The 10,007-nt window shown below is 45.3% G+C and overlaps 1 protein-coding gene across 1 annotated transcript in view; it reads right to left on the bottom strand.

The window, feature by feature from the left end:
- ATAD2 (ATPase family AAA domain containing 2) overlaps positions 1 to 9,819 on the bottom strand; it is a 97,917-nt gene extending 88,098 nt beyond the window's left edge. The window contains exons 1-2 of the mRNA XM_073999403.1: positions 9,654 to 9,819; positions 4,962 to 5,059 (exon numbers count right to left, since the gene is read on the bottom strand). The gene's annotated coding sequence lies outside the window, so the exon portion shown is untranslated. The remainder of the gene's footprint in view (positions 1 to 4,961; positions 5,060 to 9,653) is intronic.
- Between the last annotated feature and the right edge of the window lie 188 nt (positions 9,820 to 10,007).

Here is a 10,007-nt window from a genome sequence, read left to right on the forward strand (position 1 = left end):
GTATCTGTAGAATAAATTTCTAGAACTGCAATGGCTAGGTCAAAAACTATGTACAACAACTAGATGCAATAATATGAATAAATCTTGCAAACAGAATATTAAGCAAAAGGAGCCTGATTTTTAAAATGTATAATTCCTTTCATATTAAGCAGAAACACAGATAAAACTAACTTTTGCTGTTAGAAGTCAGAATATTGATTATTCTTGGGGTTGTCAAACATGAAGGCAGGCGGGGCTCAGTGGCTCATGCCTGTAATCCCAGCACTTTGGAAGGCTGAGGCGGGTGGATCACTTGACGCCAGGAGTTCGAGACCAGCCTGGTCAACATAGTGAAACTGTTTCTACTAAAAATACAAAAATTAGGCCGGGCGCGGTGGCTCAAGCCTGTAATCCCAGCACTTTGGGAGGCCGAGATGGGCGGATCACGAGGTCAGGAGATCGAGACCATCCTGGCTAACACGGTGAAACCCCGTCTCTACTAAAAAATTCAAAAAATTAGCCGGGCGAGGTTGCGGGCACCTGTAGTCCCAGCTACTCGGGAGGCTGAGGCAGGAGAATGGCGGGAACCCAGGAGGCGGAGCTTGCAGTGAGCTGAGATCTGGCCACTGCACTCCAGCCTACGGGACAGAGCAAAACTCCATCTCAAAAAAAAAAAAAAAAAAAATTAGTTGGGTGTGGTGGCACACGCCTATAATCCCAGCTACCTGGGAGCCTGAAGCAAGAGAATTGCTTGAAACTAGGAGGCAGAGGTTGCAGTGAGCTGAGAAGATCGCCACCACGGCACTCCAGCCTGGGGGACAGAGCGAGACTCTGTCTCAAAGAAAAAAAAAAAGAAAAAAAAAGTTAAAAAAACAAACAAACAAAAAAAACAACTAAGCAAACCAATCAAAATTCCAGAACACTAACAGATGGTCAGCCAAAAGCTTTTCTCTATCCCTTTATTCTCTCTTTATAATATTAAACATTAAGGAATTACCACACTGGGGCCAGGTGTGGTGGCTTTAGCCCTCTCAACATTTTGGGAGGCCAAGGTAGGAGGATCCTTTGAGGTCTGAGGTTCAAGACCAGCCTGGGCAACATGGCAAAGCCCCATCTCTACGCAAAATACAAAAATTAGCTGGGTGTGGTGGTGCACGCCAGTACTCTCGGCTGCTTGGGAGACTGAGTCAGGAGGATCACTTGAGCCTGGGAGGTGGAGGCTGCAGTGAGCCAAGATCTTGCCACTGCACTTTAGCCTGGGTGATAGAGTGAGACCCTGTCTCAAAAATAAAAAATAAAAAATAAAATTACCACACTGGCTTCAGCTTTTGGTTGGATTAGAGAGTTGAACTGTGCCCTCATAAAGGATATAAACCTCCCCTTGTGAATGTGATCTGATTTGGAAATAGGATCTTTGCAGATGTAATTAAAATCTCAACATGAGATTATTCTGGTTTATGGTCAACCCTAAATCCAGTGACTAGTGTTCTTATAAGGGAAAGGATAGAGAGATTGGTGCATACAGACACAGAGAAGGCAGTGATGTGAAGACAGGCAGAGATTGCAGTGATGCGTTTATAAGCCAAGAAATGCCAATGTTTGCCAGCAACCACCAGAAGCCAGGAGAGAAGCATGGAACAGATTCTTCCTCCAAATCTCCAGAAAGAATCAACTTGGCTGACGCTTTGATTTCAGACTTCTGGACTCTTGAACTGTGAGAGAATACATTCTTGGTTTTTAAAGGTTACCAAGTTTGTGGTAATGTGTTACATATAGCAGCCCTGGGAAATGTATATAGTACAGTTGGTCTGGGATTGGTCTTCTGTTGGTGACCAATTTTATCTTTCCTAATCTTAACTATTCTAGTTAGGAGTGACTTGATTTAGGGGGGAAAAGAAAAGGCAGTAGAGGCTGGGTGTGGTGGCTCACACCTGCAATCCCAGCACTTTGGGAGGTTGAGGCAGGTGGATCATCTGAGGTCAGGAGTTCAAGACCAGCTGGGCCAACATGGTATAACCCCATCTCTACTAAAAATACAAGAATTAGCTGGGTGTGGTGGTGGGCGCCTGTAGTCCCAGCACTTTGGGAGGCCGAGGCAGGTGAATCACTTGAGATTCAGGAGGTACTCACTTGAGCTACTCAGGAGGCTGAGGCAGGAGAATTGCTTGAACCCAGGAGGCAGAGGTTGCAGTGAGCCGAGATTGCGCCACTGCACTCCAGCCTGGGCAATGGAGTGAGACTCCATCTCAAAAACAAAAACAAAAACAAAAACAAAACGGAGGTTCTTGTTGGCAACCCCTGACTGCTTCAAAAAGACTCAAGTGTTCTTACTTCACGTGCCACAGAAAAGAGGCTCAGGTAAGAGCTAATCATGATTCCACTACCTCATTTGGGATGAGGTCATAAGTGGGTCCCTCTCTGTTCTTTGGTAGCAAAATTAGAAAGTATACATTAGTTTGGATGGGGATTTCTTTCAGGAATATTGCAAATGTGAGCTTACTTAAATTGTATACTGAAGCTTATTGATTTCCCACAAGAGAGGAAAAAACATTAATTGAATGGAGGTGGGGAGACATTATTGACAGTTGCCATATATTAGCTATTCTATTCCATGTTTAGCTATATCCCAGATTCGCCTTCTATCTGGGAGATTTTTCTCTTTGGGTGGGTTTGGTTGAGGCAGGGCCCAGTCTCCTTCTGTGGAAATCCTACAGGGAAATACACTTCATTTCCCTGGAAACCTGGCAATGAGGACTCAGGCATGTGACCTTGGACCAGCCAATGGGCTGCTCCTATCTGAGGCATTTATTGCCTCTGGGAGGAATGACCCAAAGATGCGGGGATAGAGATTATTCCTGGTGGCAGAGCAAAGGATACAGAGGCATGGCATTATTAGAAAAGAGTGGTTTCTCTTTTCTTTTTGAGATGGAGTTTGACTCTTGTCGCCCAGGCTGGAGTGCAATGGCACATTCTCAGCTCACTGAAACCTCTGCCTCCAGGGTTCAAGCGATTCTCCTGCCTCAGCCTCCCAAGTAGCTGGGATTACAGGTGCCTGCCACCACTCCTGGCTACTTTTTGTATTTTTAGTAGAGACAGGGTTTCACCGTGTTGGCCAGGCTGGTCTCAAACTCCTGACCTCAGGTGATCCACCGGCCTCGGCCTCCCAAAGTGCTGGGATTACAGGCGTGAGCCACCACGCCCGGCCTCCTTCTTTTTTAAAAAAAGACAAGGTATTTCTCTGTTGCCTACACTGGAGCCCACTGGTGCAATCATAACTCACTGTAACTTCAAACTCCTGGGCTCAAGAGATCCTCCTGCCTCAGCTTCCTGGGTGGTTAGGACTACAGGCATATGCCAAATGGTGGCATCTTAACCAACTGTTTCTTAAATGTTTGGAGCATTATCTCAGTGTAACCTGGGCTGTGCTTCCTCTCCTCTAAGTCACACCCAAATTCTCGCCTCCTCAACCTTCCAGTAAACCTTTCTTTCTGCTTAAGTTAGCCAGAAATGCTTTCTGTTGTTTGCAACCAAGAACAGTGACTGGTGGCTGGGCATGGTGGCTCACACCTGTAATCCCAACATTTGGGAGGCCGAAGCAGGTGAATCACCTAAAGTTAGGAGTTCAAGACCAGCTTGACCAGCGTGGTGAAACCCCATCTCTAATAAAGATACAAAAAAAAGAAAAATTAGCTGGGCATGGTGGTGGGCACCTGTAATTCCAGCTACTCGGGAGCCTGAGGCAGGAGAATTGCTTGAACCTGGGAGGCAGAGGTTGCAGTCGGCTGAGATTGCCTCACTGCAGTCCAGCCTGGGCAACAGAGTGAGACTCCGTCTCAAAAAAAAAAAAAAAAAGGAACACTGGTGTGAGACCTCAAGCTGCAAGAGGAATTTTACCAGTATTTTTAGAAAAGACACCCACAAAACCAATGGTGGAAGGCCACGTGAGGCAGATACCCTTTTCAGATTTGGGGGTTGGAGGATCAGGAGAGAAAGAGGAAGGGAACAGGAAGTAAGAAGGGAAGATATATTCTTTGCTTTTTGTTTTTTTGTTTTTTTCTGAGACGCAGTTTTGTTCTTGTCGCCCAGGCTAGAGTGCAATGGCGCAATCTCGGCTCATTACAACTTCTGCCTCCTGGGTTCAAGCAATTCTCCTGCCTTAGGCTCCCGAGTAGCTGGGATTACAGGCGCCCACCACCACACGTGGTTAATTTTTTGTATTTTTAGTGGAGATGGGTTTCACCATGTTGGTCAGTCTGGTCTTAAACTCCTGACCTCAGGTGATCCACCAGCTTCGGCCTCCCAAAGTGCTGGGATTACAGACGTGAGCCACCGCGCCTGGCCTGGAAAATATATTCTTTTTTTTTTTTTTTTTTTTTGAGAAAGAGTCCCTCGCTATCACCCAGGCTGCAGTGCCATGGTACCATCTCAGCTCACTGCAACCTCCGCCTCCCAAGTTCAAGCGATTCTCATGGCTCAGCCTCCCCAGTAGCTGGGACTACAGGCATGTGCCACCACGCCTGGCTAATTTTTGTATTTTTAGTAGAGATGGGGTTTCACTGTGTTGGCCAGGCTCGTCTCTAACTCCTGATCTCAGGTGATCCACTCGCCTCTGCCTCCCAAAGTGCTGGGGTTCCAGGCGTGAGCCACTGCGCCCGGCCTCTATGTTTTTTACGATCTATTTTTTTCAATCTAAAAAGTAATTCCTGCTTATAAGAGAAAGTTTAGAAACAGGAAAAAAAAAGCACAATATGGCAGTTTAGAAACTGCTGGTTATCTCTCAGTGTGCATTCTCCCCCCTTCTTCCTTGACACACTCAAATAATACCTGCACTGCTCAGAATAAACTGTATGTTTCCTGATCTCCTTTACACCTGGATGTGATCACGTGAGCATCTTTTGGTCAGTGGAATGTGAGCAGCGTGATGTGTACAACTTGCAGATTTTGTCCTTGAACCTCCCACTACTCCTTTTCCCTGGTCTTACCAGTCAGAATGCAATCAGCAGGTAAGGTGGCAAGCCATCTTCAGCCACGCGGACTAGGGCATCACTCTAGTTATGGCCCCCAATAAGACATCAGGAGCCTGGGTAACAGATATTGCAGAGACACTATATCAGCTCTGGAATGTATATGCTCAGGCTGTGGCATGAGAGATGCATTTGTATCTCATTTAAGTCACTAATATTTTTGGGTTTCTTTGTTACAGCAATGTCACCTATATTTTAATTAATAAAAATATCAATTCAACAAGGATTTATGCCAGCTACAATGCTTATACCCTGCTCAGAGCTATGTGAGGATAATAATCATCACTGCAAATTTATGTAGTTTCTTTTTAAATTACTTATTTATTTTTTAAGAGATGAGGGTCTCACTCTGTTGCCCAGGCCAGACTGCAGTGGTGCAATCATAGTTCACTGCAGCCTCAAACTCCTGGGCTCAAGCAATTCTTTTGCTTCAGCCTCCTGGGTACCTAGGACTACAGGTACCACCATGCCTGGCTAATTAAAATTTTTTTTTTTTTTTTTTTTTGTAGAGACAGGGTCTTGCTGTGTTGCCTACATTGGTCTCAAACTGACCTCAAGCGATCCTCCAGCCTTGGTCTCCCAAAGTTCTAGGATTACAGGGGTGAGCCACTACACCCGGCCTATGTAGTTGTTTATTACACAGGGTACTGAGAACTGCAGAACTCTCAGCACAACTCGGTTCCAAATCCCTGCACTAACAGACTTGACCAAACTCTAGCATGGCTTCTAGCAGTATAAGGCTATGTCAGCCTTCTCCCCCAGACCCCCCTTAAAATGCCTGCCTAAGAAAGCTCAAAGCTGCCAGGAAAATTTACTATTTGTTGTTGCCAGTACCTGATGATAGGCCCCTGACCTCCTTTTCTTAGAGCATTTACTAAAAGGGCTTAGAATTGTAAATATGTATTACTTACAACTCAGAAGTCCTTCTCAAGGACTTAGAGAGCCATTCCTTTGAAATGTAATCATCAGGAAGGATAGGGCCTCGGACTCCCAGTCTCTGTGGGAGGATACAATCCTAACTTAGATAACTGCCAGCTAGCAGACACGGCTGGCCTAATGGTATTTACACTGACCAACCCTTTGTAATTTTCACTTCCCTGGCTCTACTGAGTGCTGCCCCCCGCAGCTCCTCCCTGCTGCCTCATTCTCCTTTTGAAATGCCCAAATCACCTCTGCACAATTGGAATGGAGCTCAGCTCTTTCCCCTACCGTCAATAGTTGCTGAATAAAATCTGTTTTTATCGCTTTGACTGATGTTCAACGACTGTGTTTATTTTTGACAGTACCTATGTTGTGCCAGACACTATGCTAAGTGTTTTGCAGAGATTATTTAATTTTCACTGCAGCACCCATTAGATAAGCACTCTACTATTATTATCCTCATTTTGCAAAAAAACTGACACTCAGAAATCCTAGTGTTACTTATCCAAGGTCACTCAGGTTAGTAAGTAGCCAAGATAAGATTCGAGTGTGTTTCTGACTCCAGCACTATTTATATTATTTTACCTCTCAGGACCCGTGCCCTGGAAGAGCTCATGGCAGAGGTAGAGACAGATTGAGTTGCCGAGCATGCTACTGCTGTTCAAGACACATGAACAAAAAGTTGTGATAAAACAGGAAAAAAAAAAGCTGCAGGAAGATGGAGGCCAACAATAAACTCATCTTGGGAAAAGCTGCAAATAAGGCATGCGAAAGAGTGCATCAGACAGAGTGTACGTACATCTTGTGCAAAGGCTTGGTGTATCAAAGGAAGAATAAGACACTCAGAGACAAGAGTATGGCGGTGGGGGCCGAGGCGGGTGGATCACTTGAGGTCAGGAATTTGAGATCAGCCTGGCCAACATGGTGAAACCCCGCCTCTACAAAAAAATACAAAAAATTAGCTGAGGTGGTGGGGGCGGAGGTTGCAGTGAATCGAGATTGCACCACTGCACTCCAGCCTGGAAAACAGAGTGAGACTCTATCTCAAAAAAAAAAAAAAAAAAAAAATATATATATATATATATATATATATATATATAGGGTATGTGGGAAATAATGAAATCAGATTTTTTTAACCAGAAATAGTTGCTAACATTTATATTATATGCCACCAACTATTCTAAGTGCTCAACTAATCCTCATAATGACCCTATGAGATAGTAGCATTATCATTAACTTCATTTTACAGATGAGGAAACTGAGACACAGAAGAGTGAAGTAACTTTGTCCAAGGTCACCCAACCGGCAAGCTGTAGTGTGATAACCCTACCTTGTTTTAACCTGAGTGACTCTCTCCTAGCAGAGAGAGCCGGACAGACTCCATTTTAGTTTCTTCACTTGCAGTCCCCTTTATCCCCCTTAAGGGAATAACTAGCGTAAACTGACTCCAAGCACTTTCAGGAATGCACCTGCTGATAAGATATTGGGTCAGGCTGTACCAGCTGCTCCTGGGAATGTGCTCTGTGGAAGGCACTTAAAAGCCCCTGCATTTATCTCTTAGTGATAGTTTAAGCCCCTGCACCTGGAACTGTTTACTTTTTTGTAACTGCTTCTATAACCAATTAATTTTTTTAAAACTTTTTGCCAATTCTGCTTCTGTAAAATTGTTTCAGTTAACCCCCACTCCCCTACTGAGACCGTAGTATAAAAGAGAATCTAGCCCTTTCTTCGGGGCCGAGAGAATTTTGAGCGTTAGCTGTCTCCGAGTTGCTGGCTAATAAAGGACTCCATAATTTCTCTCAAAGTGCGGCGTTTCTCTATAACTCGCTTGGTTACAACAGTAGAACCTACCCAGCCTGGCTTCAAAGTCCTGTAGTAAGTAGTCTGTGCCCACTCAGGATAAGAAACTATACAGTAGGTCAAGCAAGGGAAGTTAAATGTAAAGAACTATTAATTATGTTAGCTGCACACGGCGGCGCGTGCCCACGGTCTCAGCTACTCAGGAGGCTGAGACGGGAGGACCACTTGAGCCCAGGAGTTTGAGGCTGCAGTAAGCTATGATTGCGCCACTGCACTCCAGCCAGGGTGACAGAGGGAGACCCTGTCCACCCCCCCAAAAATTTATTAACTATGATAAAGGCATAACTACAACATATAAGGAAAATCTATTCAGTACCTTACTGTATAGAGGGAAGTTAGGGAGAACCCTGGTTTTTGTGTCAAGAGGCTGAATAAAGGTTATTGCCAGGCTAAAACTGCAAGGTTAGGGAGGGACCATGTTCTGAGTCTGGGGCTGGGGCAGACACCACAAGGATGTTCTCACCACCATACCCGTCCCACTCACTTTAAATGCAGCATTTAGACCATTTACATTCAATGTTAGTATTGAGTTGTGAGGTACCATTCCATTCATCATGCTTTGTTGCCTGTATGCCTTTTTTTTGTTTTTGCTTTTTAAATTGTATTTTTGTTTTATAGGTCCTGTGTGATTTATGCTTTAAAGAGGTTCTGTTTTGATGTGTTTCCAGGACTTGTCTCAAGATTTAGAGCTCCTTTTAGCAGTTCTTGTAGTGGTGGCTTGGTAGTGGCGAATTCTCTCACCATTTGTCTGAAAAAGACTGTATCTTTCCTTCCTATATGATGCTTAGTTTCACTGGATACAAAATTCTTGGCTGGTAATTGTTTTGTTTGAGGAGGTTAAAGATACGGCCCCAATTCCTTCTAGCTTATAGGGCTTCCCACTCTAAAGGAGAAATGTTTAACAGAGTTGCTATATAGCATAGAGGCTATGTGGAAGTTTGTATTAGGAGCTGAGAGGCAATAAAATTGGTAATTGACACAGGAACTGGGCTCAAAGTCTTTAGGATTTATCGGCTTTGGGACTCAAGAGATTGGAAAATCAGACTGTGGATGGCTAAAATCAATGTAAACATCTCAGTTTTTATAATGGGAAGTACCCTGATTAGCGAGTTATCCTCATTGCAAATAGAAACAATTCAGAAGACTGTAAAGTGTAAAGTCCTTGAAACTGAAAGTCCCTGATATTAATACTATTCATTCACCATAGATAAATTCTATTTTTTTTCTTTTTTTGAGACGGAGTCTTGCTCTGTCGACCAGGCTGGAGTGCAATGGCACTATCTTGGCTTACTGCAACCTCCGCCTCCCGGGTTCAAGCGATTCTCCTGCCTCAGCCTCCCGAGTGTCTGGGACTACAGGCGCGCGCCTCCACGCCCAGCTAATTTTTGTATTTTTAGTAGAGACGGAGTTTCACCATTTTGGCCAGGCTGGTCTCGAACTCCTGACCTCGTGATCCACCCGCCTCGGCCTTACCAAGTGCTGGGATTAAAGGCCTGAGCCACGGCGCCCGGCCCTAAATACTATTTTAACAATATGGTGTCTTTTCTTCCAGACTGCCAGTAAATGAACAAACACATGATTAACACAAAAAGGATACCATATGGACTCTTTAAACTTTTTTTTTCAAATTTACTATATCAGGAAATTAATATATCTTTTCGAGCCAATAGATATAGGTCTTCCAATTTAAAAGATTAAGTTACAATAGAGTGAGATTTGGGGTGCTATCCCTTTCGGAAAGCGTCCTCGATGCGGTCATATTGGAATTAACCTCCACTCCCCTCCTCTTCTCTGGGCTCCCGCGGACTCCAGGCTGAGTGCTGAAGTGTGGATTTTCACACCCAAACCTCTGTTATTTCAGTGTCTCACCTGGCTTCTCCACAGCGCAGAAGCTCAGCCCCAAGTTGGAAGAGCCTCCCCGGGAGATTCACAGCGAAGCGCTATTCAGGGCCCAACTCCAAGCCCAAACCTAGCTCCACCCTAAGCCGCCGCCAAAGACCCCTCTTCTCCCAAACCTCACCGGGGCCCCGCCCCTGACTCCGCCCACGAGAGCCCAAGCCTCCAGTCCTGCCCCACCCCGGGCTCCACCCACCAGCCGGGCTCCGCCTACCCGGAAGCACGCAGTCCTCCTCGTCCCGGGCTCCGCCCACCGGGAGCTCTCGCCGCTCACCCCACCCCGGACCCGCCCACTTCGCTTGGGCTCCACCTTCCCAGGAACTGGCG

This window comes from Macaca fascicularis, chromosome 8 (genome assembly GCF_037993035.2).
Source record: "Macaca fascicularis isolate 582-1 chromosome 8, T2T-MFA8v1.1".
Taxonomy (NCBI): Eukaryota; Metazoa; Chordata; class Mammalia; order Primates; family Cercopithecidae; genus Macaca; species Macaca fascicularis.